Consider the following 18,708-nt stretch of genomic DNA (forward strand, 5'->3'; position numbering starts at 1 on the left):
GGTGAAATTTGCATTCAATTCCTATGTTCCGTTTTTAAGATATGGGAGCTGAAGTTATCTGATATTCTACCAAAGTGAACTTGAAGCAAACAGGTGTGATGCCACAGTTGCACACTGACAAATATTTTTTTCTTTTTTCTGTATTTTTCAGCCTGTTGATTTGACCTTAATTGGATAGGAATACTAGTTTGTCTAAAGGAGATGTGAAGATTATAAAAATAGAAAATACCAATAAACCTATGGTAATGTACATTAACACTATGGATGCATCCAATTGTGGAGTATAAAATTAGACATAAATTTTACGTCAAACCCGTTTGCTACAAGTTCACTTTTTGTACCAAAGGTGGTAACTTCAACTGTCAATATCTTAAAAAAGGTACATAGGAATTGAATGCAAATTTCATCAGAATGCTTGGATTATGTTCCTCTTTAAAACATCTCAAAGAAATTTTGACCTGGAGTATTCTTTTAAGTACTGGCAGATTTAAATTGTATTGTGTGGTTTAATCCATGTTTCTCTACAAAAACTCTACAACAGTACTGTATACTACTGTATATAAGGCTCCAAATTGTGTCATGTGTTATGGGAGATTTTGAGGCACTACAGGTATGAGGGACCAGCCTATTGGAGGGTTAACTGAAGTGATCATTTATTGCAGTGGAATACATGCATAATCAACCCATTTCTAAAAACAATAATAAAAACAATCTTTTCTTTTCTAACTGCAAAAAAATACATTACACAAGCTTCAAACTTGAAATACACTGTGTTATATGATACTAACTTAGTGTACGGAGTTGTTAAAAAATGTGTGAAAAACGTCTAATATTCAAATTGCCACCATACCATGAAGGAGTTGAGTGCCAAAGCTGAAATTTGATGTACAAGTAGATATAATATATATTTTTAACTGGTGTAAGTTTCAATAAATGTTTCAATTGATCGCGGGGTTAACCGGGGTCAAGAAGGGCGGGGTCTTTTTGACCTTTTTCTGGCTGGAGCCAACTTTGGCCCCATGCCATTTCTTAATTAATGCATTGGTGGGCTTATTGCTTATGGGTATAGACATGCAACCATAGATAATACCCAAGGAATATACAGTTCATGTGACCTCTCATGTGGGCACAGGGTGACCTTAAAAATCACAAAAAAAAACATTTTTGAGAGAATAAAGTGCCTACTTTGGGTGATCATAACCAAAAGAATAAAGGAGATACAGTTAAATTGAGTGCAGATTCATAAATGTTGGCAAGAAGTAAGATAGAATAGCAAATTTGTGCTCTCCACCTGGTGCAAAGACTGAATTATGAGCTTTCAAAGTCGGAAAATATCACAAACGTCCCTTTTTGCGAATCGCAAACGAGCAAAATGGCCACAACGACCAAATTTCAACGGGCCATATCTCGAAAACGACATGGAGTATGATTTTAATTTTTTGTATGTGTTCATTTCCATGGACATACTCAATCATTCTGATGAAGTTTCATCTAATTCTGAGGGGTCACCTGGGAACTTTTCAGAAAATTGGTTGATTTGAGGCGGAATGACCCATTAGACAGTACACTTTTAGGTCAATCCATGCCAAATCAACAGATTTTTGGGTCGATTCAACATCGACCCTCTCAGAATCGCCTGAAATTGATATGGTGTCTTGCCATATGTCTCAAAGGATGAAATTGGGCAGAAAAAAAATGAAAACTTTTTCATTGCTAGGATACGGCCTTGCATTTTAAGAGCCATAAATTTGTGTCAAGTTTGGAGGCATCTTTTGAATAAATGTAATGTATTTTATGTCTGATATTGCAGATATTGTGGAAGACATGTGACCAGTCTTCGAATTGAGCTAATTTTGAGGAAAATTAACGGTTTCAATTTTTTCGTAACAAGTAATTAAAATTGCAGAAAATGAGATGCCTCCTTGTCTGGCCCTTCTTTGAGTGTGCTCTATATTCACAAGCAAAGGCGTGTTTGAGAACTTTTTCATTTGCATAGGATCCTTGTCCAGTGGTAGTTGTACGGGAAAAGTGCGAAAAAAAGTCAAGCGGGTCGTACGTTTTACGAACAGCACCCTCAAACTTAAGAAATCTCACTTCTGGCCCTAATTGGGGGTCCATTTTGGGCCTGTGGGCATATTTCAATTTTTCCTTGAATACCATTCTTAAGGAGTGTATTGACCCTATTTTTAAAAACCCAAGTCAAAAAGTTGTCTATTGTGTGTTATCTACTCAAATTTTGCGAAAATCACTTGGTTCATATATATGAAAATGCTTGCACAAGCCGATTTGAGTAATTAAAATGACAACAACTTCTTAGCATTATCATACAGGTGCATACCTATTAAGAGGGTGGTCCACTAGCATAAGGACTACACATAAACTGCATTTTCAGGGTCATATACCCAACGATGACTGTGAACAGCGCAATTAAGGCTATAACATCACAGTTTACCAATATTTTGGGCTATTTTGGGCATTTCAAGGTCAAATTTGTTCACAATTAAAAGGTTTTTTGTTTTTGTTTTTAATACAAAACTAGAAGGATATGTATAGTTTTGATGCAAAGAATGAGCTAAAACATCTTTTATATTAGTTATTAATGCCCTGATGAGCAGCTTAAATTGGCGTATATGAGAGTTACATCAGCTCTACAGAAACATGCTTGCAAGGGCAAACAGTGGTAACATTATATCTTCCTTCAAGGAGACCATGTTGAACAACATCAGAAGCCATTGAAAATCCAGCGATAGCATTAAACACAGAGCGTTGATTATTCGTTGACCTCCCCATTTTGCAGCACGAAATGTTGGCTAAAGGTACCAAGTTTCATGTTGATCCAACAATGTCTAGTATTTTGACCTCAAATTTTCAGCATTTTCAACATATTAAAATGTACAGAAATGACATGGTCGTAATTGTTTGTTTTATAGGCTCGTTTTATTTCAACACTATTCTAGAAATGGCTGATAGAACTATAAACATAAAAATAAAGAAGAACAAATGATGTAAAAGGAATATAAAAAGAAAATTAAAACAATAACAATGTCATAGTCTGTCTAAAGACTAAATGGCAGGAATGTGTTGGATATTACATGTCGGCAAGGTGACATCAATTTTTTAGTTGAAATATAGGTGACTTTTGGAGCACACATGATAAATAAGTACTATTTTGGGGAAAGAATCTGTTGAGAAGACTGGGGAAGTATAAAATGATATGTTGTAAAGGTAAAAGCCCCCTCTGGTTTGTTCTCTCTGAATAAATATCATGCACAGCTGCCACTGATTGTGGACCTATCCACCAAATATGAAGTTTGACCATAGCTGTGCTGCATGTGGAAAAATTAATTTTAACCTCTCTTATTACTGGATTACTGGAACAATAAATAAACAATAGGGGTAGACTACTTCCTTGAGAATGCCCAAGATAATGAAAGGTATATGTGAATACTGCACGTAACAACCAGAAATCTGTAAACACCGCGTTTTGAATGGTGGTGTTCACAAACAGAATGAGGTCACTACTGACGTTGTCTGGTAGGCTTCTTATCGAACCGTATGTAGAAAGTTTCATTGTTGTACACTTGATTAAGATATTCATTTTTGCGAAAAAATACTATTAATCTAGATTTACTGAATTGTTACATGGCATGTTCAACAGAATCAAGAATACAGGTTTTGTAGACCTGTATTCATACCTACAAGAGGACATCCTGACACACAATCATGATTGCATAGATTCTTTGAGCCTCTTGCAAGGAATACAAAATAATTTATTTGGAAACAGATAATTTGATAAGACTGGAATTATGATATGAAGTGAATAACTTCAGTAAAAACTTTGTCCATGAATATGATTCAGTTGTCTTTTGCATATAGCTTCAAAATGAAGAAGTGTATTACATGTTATGGAAAACCGTGTCTAATGGAAAAGTAATAGTTTGTAAAAACGAATGTTTAATCTGATTATACAGATGACCAAATAACAGGGGATACTTTTGTCAAAACAAATAACGTCTGGTCATGAGCAAAATTGCACTACGTTCCGCCCCTTCAGAATTTTCATGAGATGAAATTTCGTACCACACAATCGTACGAAACCACCTACCAATGCCATCAAAACAAGTTTGATCAGTTGCCGATATATTGATATTTAAGAGAATTCGCTCTAAGCCCTGCTCACTCATAAATATTCATGATATTGAAACCAAAATAAATAGAGATCGTCTACTAATGATGGGCAACTTCTGTACCAAGTGTGACCTCAATCCACTTTTGGAGTGCCGAGAAAACCTACTTACAAGCTTTGTGTCACACACACACATACCCATACACGCACTCATGATTGCAAAGATTCCTTCGGCTCGAGCCCCTGGTTGTCAGTTTCTTATTTTGACTTGCTAATTATACACCTGTAGCAACAGGGTAAACTGTCTATCTTTGACTTTATTTTCTATTGTTAATTGACACTGAAGCGGAGTCATGTTAATAAGGTCAAAGCCAGTGACTTCGAGAAGACTGGGATTATACAGATGACCAAATAACGGTCAATCAGGGGCAAATGTTGTCCAGAAATAACCTCTAGTCATCAGTTTCTTATTTGGACTTTCAACTATACTGCTGTAGTAACAGGATACTCGAACTGAATCTTCTTGACCTTATCTCCTTCCACTGTTAATTGACATTGAAGCGGAGTCATGTTCATAAGGTCAAGGCCAGTGACTTCGAGCAGACTGGAAGGTAGGTCGAAGGTGTTCCCGCACTCTGTGATGATGGAGATATTGTCTAGTCTGAAATTTGAGAAGAAATAAAAATTGAAAATAAACTAGGGCAGATGAATTTGTTTCCTTGGTACAGGTATTCAAGATAAGTGTCTCCTTCTAATGACAGGGAGAAGGTTGTCGGACACAGTTCGGAAGATACACTTGCATGTTTACTGATAATCAGCGATCAGCAAAAAGCGACAGAGGCATGTTTGAAGAAGTTTCAAGCTGAAATTCAAATCAAGTTTTACTGTCCCCTGGTCAGAGCAGATATGATGTGAATCAGGGTACATTTTTAGTTGCGGGAGAGCAAATCAAGAAATCATCATGTTTCTCCTTCTGTTATTCTGTTCCATTTTCTTTTCTTCCTTGTTCGTAACAAACGTCCATAACTCAAAAAGTATTGAATGGAATTGGTTCAAACTTGATACATATGTTAGGTATGTGTCATAGATCAAAACTCTTTGGGCTCTATAAGTGTTTAGGCCCTGGCATTTTTGGGGCTCAAACTTGCTGGATGAACATGAAACTTGGTACATGTAGTCCACATTTTGTGCTGAAAATTCCAAGGGTCACCAGGGGTCATTTGAGGTCAAATAACCAGACATTATTGATTCAACATTAAACTTAGTACATTGTGCTGAAAATTTGCAGGTCAATTTTTTGGTCACCAGAAGCAAATTACTAGACATTGTTGAATCAACATGAAACTTGGTATGAAGATGTAACTTCGTACAGTCAACATTTGGTGGCAACTATTTTGAAGGTAATTTGAAGGCCATCAATTTAGAGTCTTATTGAAAGTATAGGGACATGGCCCTGGCCACAAAATACCTTTAGTTGACCTTTGATCTTAAATTCATGAACAACCTGAAAGTAACACTTCCACAGTAGTATCGTGACAAATCCTCAACATTGTACCACGAAATCTGTAGGTATAAGCTTAAAATGATATATATGAATCTTGGTTCACAGAGTTTCATTTAATGCTTGAATTTAAGTGAATTTGAAGTCACCAGATTGAAAACAAATCACAGAATATTGTTGAACATTGGACTGATTGTTAATTGTCCGCAACTACCAAGATATTTCTGATTGTTTTACAGAAAGTGAAAACAAAGGTAACGGAAGGCTGTTTTTTCTTCCAAAACTGTCAATTTGCTGTTAACCTACAACTGAACCAAATCTGATTTTAACTTGAATAGTAGGGTGGTGTTTTGTTCAAATTTCTATTAAATATGGTGATTGGTGAGGATGTCAATCTTCTTGTAAGGAAGGACACTAATGCTCATGAGTGATGATGAAATTATCTATGTCAATTGAACTTACTCTTCGTTATCTATGTTAATGATGGTGTAGGTTGCTTCGGCTGAAACTTGTTTTCCTGTTATCTGTGAAGAAATTGGAAAATAGTTGTCATGAGCATTTTTTTTCATGTGTTTATGGTTTACTGGTTTTGATTGTTGAGTTAGCTTTATAATTTGTTGTATTATATTTTAGACAGGAGCTGAAAGGCACAATTGAATTTTAATACTGAAATTTGTTGGGTCATTTGACTTGGTTTGGACTGCAGTGTTCAGGGTTGTGCAAAATAGAGAGGGCAGAATATTAGTACTATAAGAGCATGCAGTAAAACTTTCCCAAGCATTTAAAACAAGATAAGATATGCTAATAACACTTATTCTTATGGCTCATTAGGTGTTTTAATTAACACTCACAGATTCTCAGAAGTACACATTACAAAGACTACATAAGACTCTTTCATTACAATCATGTATACTACAGTGGGCGTAAACAAGTTAATGTGAGAAAATGTAGTTTCTCACCACACTAAAATCACTACAATACTTTAAACCAGAATGAAAACATTTCATGGTTCCTTGCTGCTGTTCATTAGTTCTTCATAGGGAAATTTCTAACAAAGCCCTAATACAACACCAGCAATTTATGCTCACAAACTTTTGTTGCCAAAGTAATGCTAAGCCCTGATATCAATTGCAACACACATCAGTGTGTGAAGACTATCTACCATTATCATCATACCAAGTTTGACGAAATTCCGACTAGTAATAGTAGCCAGGTAATTGCAATTTAGAGTATTTCACGTTTGACCCCATGACCTCATTAATATTCATGATATGAGCACCAAAATCAACAGGGTTAATCTACTTATTATGGGCCACCCACCCATCAAGTATGGTAATGATTGGTCATTCCAACGTTGAGTTATTGTGCATACAAACTTTTCATAACGAAATATTGCTAGCCCCCGTTAAAAATATGCATGATATCAATTGTAACACACATCAGTGTGTGGAGACTATCTACCAATATCATTATACCAAGTTTGACGAAATGTCAATAATAGTAGCCAAGTTATTGCAACTTGGGAGTTTTTCACGTTTGACCCGTGACCTCATTAATATTTGTTAACTTTGGCCTCATATAACTTCGCACACGAAGGTCACAAGGGGGTCAACCTATCCATATTTATGATCAGAAGGTACCTTTGACATCTGAAAATAGCATCAAAACTGTAAAAATCCCCAAAACACGAAAAGGTCACCAGAGGTCAAATTGAGGTCAAGGGTCACCCAGATGCGGGTCGACAACTGGATTACATTGAAGCAACTCCCAACCTTAACGGACAGTTCGTTCTCAAGTTATCACAAACATACTAGTTTTTTATCATTAATTGATCTTTGGTGACCTCAGATCACATGACCGTTAAGTTTGAAAATAATCCCCTATACCATTTGCAACTTGTCCCAAAATATCAACCGTGTCACACCTTGGAACTGGGAGTTATTGCATTAAATGTCTGAAAATTAACTTTGACCTCGTATAACTCCGCACACGAAGGTCACACGGGGGTCAACCCGTTGACATTTATGATCAGAAGGTACCTTTGACATCTGAAAATAGCATTGAAACTGTAAAAAATCCCCAAAACATGAAAAGGTCACCAGAGGTCAAATTGAGGTCGACAATGATACGGGTCGACAATTGGATTACATTGAAGCAACTCCCAACCCTAACGGACAATTCGTTCTCAAGTTATCGCAAAAATACTAGTTTTCTATCATTAATTTATCTTTGGTGACCTCGGATTACATGACCGTTAAGTTTGAAAATATTCCCCTATACCATTTGCAACTTGTCCCCAAATATCAACCGTGTCACACCTTGGAACTGGGAGTTATTGCACTAAATGTCTGAAAATTAACTTTGACCTCATATAACTTCACACAAAAAAGGTCACCTGGGGGTAAACCAATTGACATTTTTGATTGGTGAGACGTGAATAAAGCATCAAAACTGTAAAAATTCAAACATTTTTTTTCCTTTCCCCATTTTCTCACCCAAAATACGAGTTTTTTAACATTAATTGACCTTTGATGACCTCGGATCACATCGTTAAGTTTGAAAATATTCCTCTATACCATTTGCAACTTGTCCCAAAATATCAACCTTGTTACATCTTGGCACTGGGAGTTATTGCATTAAATGTCTGAAAATTAACTTTGACCTTGTATAACTTTACACACAAAGGTCACCCGGGTGTCAACCTATCTATATTTATGATCGGAAGGTACCTTTGACATCTGAAAATAGCATTGAAACTGTAAAAAATCCCCAAAACATGAAAAGGTCACCAGAGGTCAAATTGAGGTCGACAATGATACGGGTCGACAATTGGATTACATTGAAGCAACTCCCAACCCTAACGGACAATTCGTTCTCAAGTTATCGCAAAAATACTAGTTTTCTATCATTAATTTACCTTTGGTGACCTCGGATTACATGACCGTAAAGTTTGAAAATATTCCCCTATACCATTTGCAACTTGTCCCCAAATATCAACCGTGTCACACCTTGGAACTGGGAGTTATTGCACTAAATGTCTGAAAATTAACTTTGACCTCATATAACTTCACACAAAAAGGTCACCTGGGGGTAAACCAATTGACATTTTTGATTGGTGAGACGTGAATATAGCATCAAAACTGTATAAAATCAAACATTTTTTTTCCTTTCCCCATTTTCTCACCCAAAATACGAGTTTTTTAACATTAATTGACCTTTGATGACCTCGGATCACATCGTTAAGTTTGAAAATATTCCTCTATACCATTTGCAACTTGTCCCAAAATATCAACCTTGTTACATCTTGGCACTGGGAGTTATTGCATTAAATGTCTGAAAATTAACTTTGACCTTGTATAACTTTACACACAAAGGTCACCCGGGTGTCAACCCATTGACATTTTTGATCGGAAGGTACCTTTGATATCCAAATCTAGCATCAAAACCAAACATTTTCTTTTTCGCCCGTTTTCTCCCAAACTAAGCACATTTTTTTCTAATGTGACCTTTGACCTTTTGACCTTGGTTTCAGATGTAGTTTGATCTGCTGATTCCAAAAATCAACACGACAAGTCTGTACAGCCATCCTAACTCCGACCGAAAACTTTGACCCCATATAAGTTCGCACACAAAGGTCACACGGGGGTCAACCTATCTATATTTATGATCGGAAGGTACCTTTGACATCTGAAAATAGCATCGAAACTGTAAAAATCCCCAAAACACGAAAAGGTCACCAGAGGTCAAATTGAGGTCAAGGGTCACCCAGATGTGGGTCGACAATTGGATTACATTGAAGCAACTCCCAACCCTAGTAGTATTACTAAATGGACCCTCCATAGTTTAGAAACAGAATATGAGAGGATTTTCAACCATTCAACTGAAGAAATACCCGTGTGAAACAAAATTCACCCTTCATTAGATCTGCTCAGCAGATATCAATTGTGAAAGTTTCTGAAATCCCGGTAAATTGTTTACGGAAAAATTTTGTATTTTCTGTACAGGAAAATATTGGCTCAGCCTAGCCTATGCCTAGGTTGACAACGTCGGAGTACAATTCGAACGGCCAACTAAAATGGCGGCCAAAAGTTGATAGGCATTAAATATTTGAAATAGACTGGTCTAATTCTTACCTTCAATTCATAATATATTCATTTTATTCACCGAAAGCTGTGGTTGATTGGTAAAAGTGTTGTCTTGCGAGGTTCCATTCAAGTTAACACAATGTTGAAATACCTGACGGAAATATTTTTCAAAGGTCATTTTTTGTGGGAAGATCGTAAAATGTTGTGCCCTAACATTTAATTTATTGAAGATTTTTATTACATATTTAAAAACTGATAGGTTTTCATATTCCCTTGCTGTAATATTACGAACATGAGGGTGTCCGATCTTAGCAGAGTTCCTAACTTCGCAATACTGTATATAGGCCTAGGCTAGGCCTAGTAATAATAGACTAGTACAAATCAGCCTTAACTTAGGCCTACGCTAGGTTCACTGTACTAACGGAGTAACGTTAGATCGAACAATGTGGCGTACCAGAATTCATATTATTATCATTTAAATATTATCATTAAATACTTACTAAATAAATCGATTACCGCTTTCTTCTACTGGCGAGTTGGATTTGGTAAATATGGAGCGCAAATACCAATATTCTGCTGCACTGGATCTATCTGTGGAGAGTTGGGTTTGGTGTGCTTATTACGTGACCCGCCATGCGGGATACAAAACGTCAAGGGTAGTACGAGCAAGTGCACAGTCTAGACGGAAATACAAGAAGCACTCAAACTATTAAAAATCACCTAAAAAATTACGGAAAACGTACCAAAAGCATATTTTCTGATAATTTTAAAATGTTATCAATAAGTAACATTTAAGTGTCATCGTGTGATGTACACTACGATGAAATTTCACATCAAACAGACATTTGGGTAAAAACTAGTAGGCATTTAAAGAGCCCTCAGACTAAAACGATTGGTGTGAGATAATCTCCATATATGTAATATATGGGAGATAAAAACCCACCCCCACTACAAGTCGTGAGAAATTGAAACACATTTTTGTATGGTGTATGTGAAAACCATGGTGCCCAAGTCATTTCTGACATACTTTATTGATTGCTACTATTCTTTTCCATCGGCGTACCGATACTTTTAGCGCCGATTTTTCCTATACTCTAAAAATAGCAAATATTTAGGTTCTGAACACTGTCCTTTAACTTTATCCCACACAAAATATTAGAACTGATATAGAGGTTTTTGGTTCTTGGTTATGATAACAAGAGGTGTACCTACATGAATCAGTAATGTAATTACCCACACGATCTGCCAGTTTTCTCGAATGACGTGGATTTTTTTTTTTTTACCCCAGGGTTTAGTGTCCTTTTGAGGTAAAAAAAGACCAGTCCTATTTTCCTCCCAAAATGGTTTATATTTATCACAGAATGTTAGAACTGGTATATGATTGACACAGGGAGTACATCTATGCTCCTCTAATTTCTACCAATATAATAAATTACATTTTTATAACTAACTGTTGCCTGTTCTTAACCTAAGCTATTGCTATGTTAGCCTAGTGTTATAGCCTAACACAATATATGTCTGCTGTATATGGTTATCTTGTTATTTTTAGAGTCCTAAATTATTCTCGACCCGAAGTCCCAACCCCACAGCTGGATGTGAGAATAAACTCATAAAACATGGTCGATAATGTTTTAGGGGGTATTAAAAAGTCTTGTTAGAATCTTGCTTAGTCTCGGAAGGTGGGGTTTGTTTCCCGGAGTTTATCGTTTGGCAATAGGTTAATTCATGCAGAACTCGAGTGAAAATCCCCAAATAAAGCTTTTCTAAAGTGTGCTGAAAATATTTCTGGGGGTTTTGCACATTTTCTTTGGTAGTATGTTGTTTAAACAGTGTGGATTTTTTTTTACCCCAGCAGGGTTTTTTTTTACCCCAAAAATGACTAACAGCCGGGGTGAAAAAGAACCACCCCTTTTCTGAAATTTCTCCTTTACACATTGTGATTGAAATTTTTATTATGGCTATTTAGGAAGGTATTCCCACTTGTCAACTGACAATGCTAAAATATCTACCTAAGCATCTACCTAATGAGTTTTATGTTAAACTTTAAGGAAACGTTTTTTTTTTACCCCGTCTTACTATATTTGAGCCTGGATATTGTAGTTCAAGGTCATTGAATTCAGCAATGACGTCATTCAGTGGAAGGGGGGCGGGGGTTACATGCATACATACAATTTGAAGCAGAAGATTACCAAACCAAAGAATTCAGTAAACCTTAAATGCATATGTTATGCTGCTTATGCAGTCTCTTTGCAGACAAAGTCAGTCACTCACTGTACTGTATGCATACAGTAGTGCACTATGGCAAGGGTGTTGGGGGGGGGAGGGAGGGAGTCAAAGAGTATCAGACAGAACACTTTTAATAACAAGAGCCCAGGGCAATGTAGTTTCTTGCCTAGGGGTATATGACAATACACTTAATATTATCAAGCAAGATTAGGTTCAAATAATCAAGTACTGTACCTGTATTTGTGGTCCTACATGTACCCATAAAGTAACCAGCACTATAGCCTACACTTTTGTGATCACAAATTGTGATCGGATTATGATCAAAATGCACTTTTGAGATCTGAACATGGCGTCAAAAATGTAAGCGATATAAGGTCACCTACAAGCAGGTCAACAGATATGATAACATTGGTGACCACAGATGACATGACCGTGAAATTTGAAAATGTTCCACCACCCCATTCACAACTTGTCCCAAAACATCAACCATGTCACACCTTGGCATTGGGATTTAATTGCATTAAATGTCTAAAAATTAACTTTTAACTTGTATCATAACTTCACACACACAAGGTCACCCGGAGGTCAACCAATTGACAGTTTGATCGGTGAGACCTAAATAGAGCATCAAAACTGTACAAATTCAAACATTTTTTCTTTGCCCAAAATATCAACCGTGGCATTGGGATTTAATTGCATTAAATGTCTAAAAATTAACTTTGAACTTGTATACATAACTACACACACAAAGGTCACCCGGATGTCAACCAATTGACCTTTTTGATCGATGAGACCTAAATAGAACATCAAAACTGTAAAAATTCAAACATTTCTTCTTAGCCTATTTTCCCCCCGAAAAAACTACTTTTTTTACATTAATTAATTTTTAACATTAATAACTTTACACACGAAGGTCACACGGGGGTCAACCTATTGACATTTATGATCTGAAGGTACCTTTGACATCTGAAAATAGTATCGAAACTGTAAAAATCCCCAAAGCAAGTATAGGTCACCAGGGGTCAAATTGAGGTCAAAGGTCACGCAGATGCGAATTGACAATTGGATTACATTGAAGCAATTTCCAACCCTAACGGACAATTCGTTCTCAAGTTATCGCCGAAAAACTACTTTTTTATCATTAATTGACCTTTGGTGACCTTGGTTCACATGACCGTTAAGTTTGAAAATATTCCCCTATACCATTTGCAACTTGTCCCGAAATATCAACCGTGACACACCTTGGAACTGGGAGTTATTGCACTAAATGTCTGAAGATTAACTTTGACCTCATATAACTGAACCCACAAGGTCACCTTGGGTCAACTCATTGACATTTATGATCGGTGTGATGTGAATATAGCATCAAGCTATAAAAATTCAAACATTTTTGTCTTTGCCAATTTTCTCCCCTCCCAAAAAAATACTAGTTTTTAACATTAATTGACCTAATGACCTTGGATCACATGACCGTTAAGTTTGAAAATATTCCCCTTTACCATTTGCAACTTGTCCAAAATATCAACCATGTCACACCTTCGCAATGGGGGTTATTAGATTAAATATCTGAAATTTAACTTTGACCTTGTATAACTTCGCACTCGGTCACATGGGGGGTCAACCTATTGACATTTATGATCAGAAGGTACCTTTGACATCTGAAAATAGTATCGAAACTGTAAAAATCCCCAAAACAAGTTAAGGTCACCAGAGGTCAAATTGAGGTCAAAGGTCAACTAAATGCGGGTTGACAATTGAATTACATTGAAGCAATTTCCAACCCTAACGGACAATTCTTTCTCAAGTTATCGCCGAAAAACTAGTTTTTTATCATTAATTGACCTTTGGTGACCTTGGATCACATGACTGTAAGTTTGAAAATATTCCCCTATACCATTTGCACCTTGTCCCAAAATATCAACCATGTCACACGTTGACAATTGGGATTATTGCATTAAATATCTGATATTTAACTTTGATCTTGTATAACTTCGCACTAGAAGGTCACACGGGGGTCAACCTATTGACATTTATGATCAGAAGGTACCTTTGACATCTAAAAATAGCATCGAAACTGTAATATTCCCCAAAACAAGTAAAGGTTACCAGAGGTCAAATTGATGTCAAAGGTCACCCAGATGAGGGTCGACAATTGGATTACATTGAAGCAATTTCCAACCCTAACGGACAATTCATTCTCAAGTTATCACAAAATACTAGTTTTTTATCATTAATTGATCTTTGGTGACCTCGGATCACATGACCGTTAAGTTTGAAAATGTTCCCCTAACCTTGCCGCACATTGGCACTAGGAGTTATTGCAGTTTTAATATTTTCGGTTTTTGGACCATAACTGACCTTTGGTGACCTTTTTGGGCACCAAAAACAATAGGGAACACCTTCTCCATATGGCGGATCTATAGTCCAAGTTTGGCCTCAATCCAGCATTCCCTTATTGAGATAGAGCGTACCCAAGCAAGTGTCACAGATGCACACACACACACACACACACGCACACACGCCAACCTGACTGCATAGGTTCCTTTTGCTAAAGCAAGGAACCAAAAATGTGACGTACGGGACAAAATGTGACGTACGGGACATAGTGTGGGGGAAACCCTGTATTTATACATAATAAACATGCATGGGCTCCAATGGGGACCTCTACTGGAAACCTTCCAATGCTTACAAATTTATTTTGTTGAAAGATGGTAGTTGCAACTAATAATCCCTGCATGCCTGAAGAGCCCATCATGGCTTCACTATTGACCGATGACCACCAACAGCCCAGGTGTTGTTTAATAAACTATCGGGAAGTCAATTGTGTGTGTGTGGGATACAGAATTATCTACAATGCTATTCAACATTGACATTGAATGAGGACGACTTCAAGAATGTTGAGTTTTGCATTTCAACATGTCGTAGGCCTATTGTGAAGTTTGACTATCATGACTGTGCAAAAATGTTCTTGTGTCCTGAACTTAGATAGTAGACATTGAGATTTTAAGTTACAAGTGTAGAGTTTCGCTTGCCCAATTTTTGCAGAGGACAATCACTCATGAGTTTGTTCAATAATCAGTATTAGGTCTATAGAGTTTTCTTTGTTGTACCAGAGTCATAGATGGACATTACATTGGCGTTACTGTGGAGAATTTGATATGTTTTGAATGGGATGGATCATATTTCAACTTCAGGGTCAATAGTGGGGAGTATGATAGTGTTGTAAAGTATATACCGAAACAGTTTTGCATCAAAACTTTGCATCTTGAATCATTTGTGGTCTAACAAAGCTAGAATTGATGTTATGAGTATTTGTCTGGTAACCAGTATTATGTCTATAGAGTTTTCTTTCTTGTACTAGTTTCATAGATGGACATTATGTGGGCGTTACTGTGGAGATTTTGATATGTTTTGAATGGGATGGATCATACTTCAACTTCAGGGTCAATAGCGTGGAGTATGATACAGTGTTGACAGTATATACCAAAAGTGTTTTGCACCAAAACTTTGCATCTTGAATCATTTGTGGTCTACCAAAGCTAGAATTGATGTTATGAGTATATGATGAATGTGTAGAGTAGATTTATTCTTTATGCATTCCATGTTTTATGTACTTGGAATGAACTCACAGGTACAGTGACTGCTCTTTTCGATCCCAGAAAGAAGGAAATATGGCATGAAATTACCAATGACATTGTTCTGGCATATACAAATTAATGTTTTAATGTAGAAATCAGCTTGTTATGGTATATTCAGAAATAAAAATATGAGTTTTCATAGTCAATTTTTATTTGGACAAATTGTCCCGTACGTCACATGTCCCGTACGTCACAGGACAATTTTCATTTGTGTAATCACTGTACTGGAATGGCTTCATTTTTTTTTCTAATATGTTACAGCTTAGCCCTTGGAAGGTTAGGCTATTCACTAGTTATAACAGCTTGTTCACTGCCCTCCTAATTTCAGAGCGATTTCAGCTTAGCTCTTTAGCAAAAAAAAAAAACAACACAAATTTCTCTTGTCCCGTACGTCACATTGTACATTAATTAAGATTGGACCTAATTAAAGCAAGTGTAGGAAATCTTCATGAGTTTGTAATACAGTAGCAGCAATAACAAATATGAAAACCTGAAAAGGTTCTGGAAAATATATTTTTTATAACTTTTAGACACATTTAAGTCTCTGAAATGTCCCGTACGTCACAGTGCAAATAACTTGGACCTGCCCTACACCTCGCGTACCTAACTACAGTACAGAAAATTGGTCGCGAGGGTAGCCATTTTCGTATATCTAACATGTAGCTGTCATGAGCCGTAACCAATCTGCTACAAACCAGACTTGAAGGCGGGGCTTAATCATCAAAAACGGACCTTTTACTAAAAGTAGGGGCTGCAGCTCAGTGTTGTTTTAAGAAAGAACAAGAGCCCAAGGGCACTGTGGTTCCTTGCTTGGGGTATGTGACAATACACATAATATTATCAAGCAAGATTGTGCTCAAATAGTCCAAGTAATTGTGGTCCTACATGATCCCATAAAGTAACCAACACTATAGCCAACATTTTTTTGATCACAAAATGTAATCGAATTTTTTATCAAAAGGCACTTTTGATATCTAAATATGGCGTCGAAAATGTAAGAAATATAAGAGACCTAAAAGCGTGTCAACAGATATTATAACATTGATGACCTCAGATGACATGACCTTTAAGTTTCAAAATGTTCCACCACCCCATTCACAACTTGTCCCAAAATATCAACCATGTCACACCTTGGCATTGAGATTTATTTGCATTAAATGTCTAAAAATTAACTTTGAACTTGTATACATAACTTCACACACAAAGGTCACCCGGAGGTCAATCAATTGACATTTTTGATCGGTGAGACCTAAATGGAGCATGACTGTAAAACTTGAAACCTTTTTTCTTTGCCCATTTTCTCCCCCCAAAATACTACTTTTTTAACATTAGCTGACCTTTGGTGACGTTGGATCACATGACCGCTACGTTTGAAAATATTCCCCTATACCATTTGCAACTTGTCCAAAAAAATCAACCTTGTCACATCTTGGCACTGGGAGTTATTGCATTAAATGTGTGAAAATTAACTTTGACCTCATATAACTTCGCACACGAAGGTCAAACGAGGTCAACCCTTTTGACATTTATGATCAGAAGGTACCTTTAACATCTGAAAATAGCATCGAAACTGTAAAAATCCACAAAACAGGAAGAGGTCACCAGAGGTCAAATTGAGGTCAAGGGTCACCCAGATGCGGGTTGACAATTGGATTACATTGAAGCAACTCCCAACCCTAACGAACAATTTTATCTCAAGTTATCGCAAAAATACTAGTTTTTTATCATTAATTGACCTTTGTTGACCTTGTATCACATGACCGTTACGTTTGAAAATGTTCCCCTATACCATTTACAACTTGTCTCAAAATATCAACTGTGTAACACCTTGGGACTGGGAGTTATTACACTAAATGTCTGAAAATTAACTTTGACCTCATATAGCTTAACATGCAAAGGTTACTGTACCTTTGGGTCAACTTATTGACATTTTTGATTGATGAGACGTAAATAGAGCATCAAACTATAGAAATTCAAACAGTTTTTTCTTTGCCCATTTTCTACCCCCAAAATACTAGTTTTTTAACATAAATTGACCTTTGGTGACCTCGGATCACATGACCGTTAAGTTTGAAAATATTCCCCGATACCATTTGCAACTTGTCCAAAAATATCAACCATGTCACACCTTGGAAGTGGGAGTTGTTGCATTAAATGTCTGAAAATGAACTTTGACCTCGTATAACTTCGAACACGAAGGTGACACGGGTGTCAACCGATTGACATTTTTGACCGGAAGGTACCTTTGATATCCAAATCTAGCATCAAAACCAAACATTTTCTTTTTTGCTCGTTTCCTCCCAAAATAAGAACATTTTTTCTAATGTGACCGTTGACCTTTTGACCTTGGTTTCAGATGTAGTTTAATCTTCTGATTCAAAAAAAAAAACGACAAGTCTGTACAACCATCCTAACTCCGACCGAAAAACTTTGACCCCATATAACTTTGCACATAAAGGACACAAGGGGTCAATCTATTGACATTTATGATCAGAAGGTACCTTTGACATCTGAAAATAGCATCAAAACTGTAAAAATCCCCCAAAACACGAAAAGGTCACCAGAGGTCAAAGGTCACCCAGATGCGGATCGACAATTGGATTACATTGAAGCAACTCCCAACCTTAACAGACATTTCGTTCTCAAGTTATTGCAAAAATACTAGTTTTTTATCATCAATTGACCTTTGGTGACCTCGAATCACATGACCGTTAAGTTTGAAAATGTTCCCCTAACCAGTTCACAACTTGTCCCAAAATCAACCTTGTAGCACATTGGCACTGGGAGTTATTGCAGTTTTAATAGTTTCGGTTTTTTTGACCATAACTGACCTTTGGTGAACTTTGTGGGCAATAAAAACAATAGGGCACACCTTCTCAATATGGGGGAGCTATAGTACAAGTTTGGCCTCAATCGGGACAAACTAAAACGAATGACAGCGAATGACCGAATGACAATTGACTTTGTACAGGGTAAATTATCATTTGCGAATGACAGCGAATGACAGCGAATGACAACGAATGACAACGAAGGACGGTGGTGAGTGGAGATAGAATGAATAACGGAGTGGAGTAAATGCGGTTATTGGTTTTCTGCGCAAAAATGATTTGAGGAAAATCGCATGTTACGTGG

General features: G+C 36.7%; 1 protein-coding gene across 5 annotated transcripts in view; it reads right to left on the bottom strand.

Moving 5' to 3' along the window:
* Positions 1-18,708, bottom strand: part of LOC139982765 (uncharacterized) — a 117,251-nt gene that overhangs the window by 53,442 nt on the left and 45,101 nt on the right. Inside the window, exons 2-4 of one of the 5 annotated variants that reach the window (XM_071995848.1) lie at positions 10,213-10,390; positions 9,761-9,863; positions 6,090-6,151 (exon numbers count right to left, since the gene is read on the bottom strand). The exons of the other annotated variants lie outside the window; for them this stretch is intronic. The gene's annotated coding sequence lies outside the window, so the exon portion shown is untranslated. The remainder of the gene's footprint in view (positions 1-6,089; positions 6,152-9,760; positions 9,864-10,212; positions 10,391-18,708) is intronic. 5 annotated transcript variants of the gene reach the window in all.

Source organism: Apostichopus japonicus, chromosome 16, assembly GCF_037975245.1.
Source record: "Apostichopus japonicus isolate 1M-3 chromosome 16, ASM3797524v1, whole genome shotgun sequence".
NCBI lineage: Eukaryota > Metazoa > Echinodermata > Holothuroidea > Aspidochirotida > Stichopodidae > Apostichopus > Apostichopus japonicus.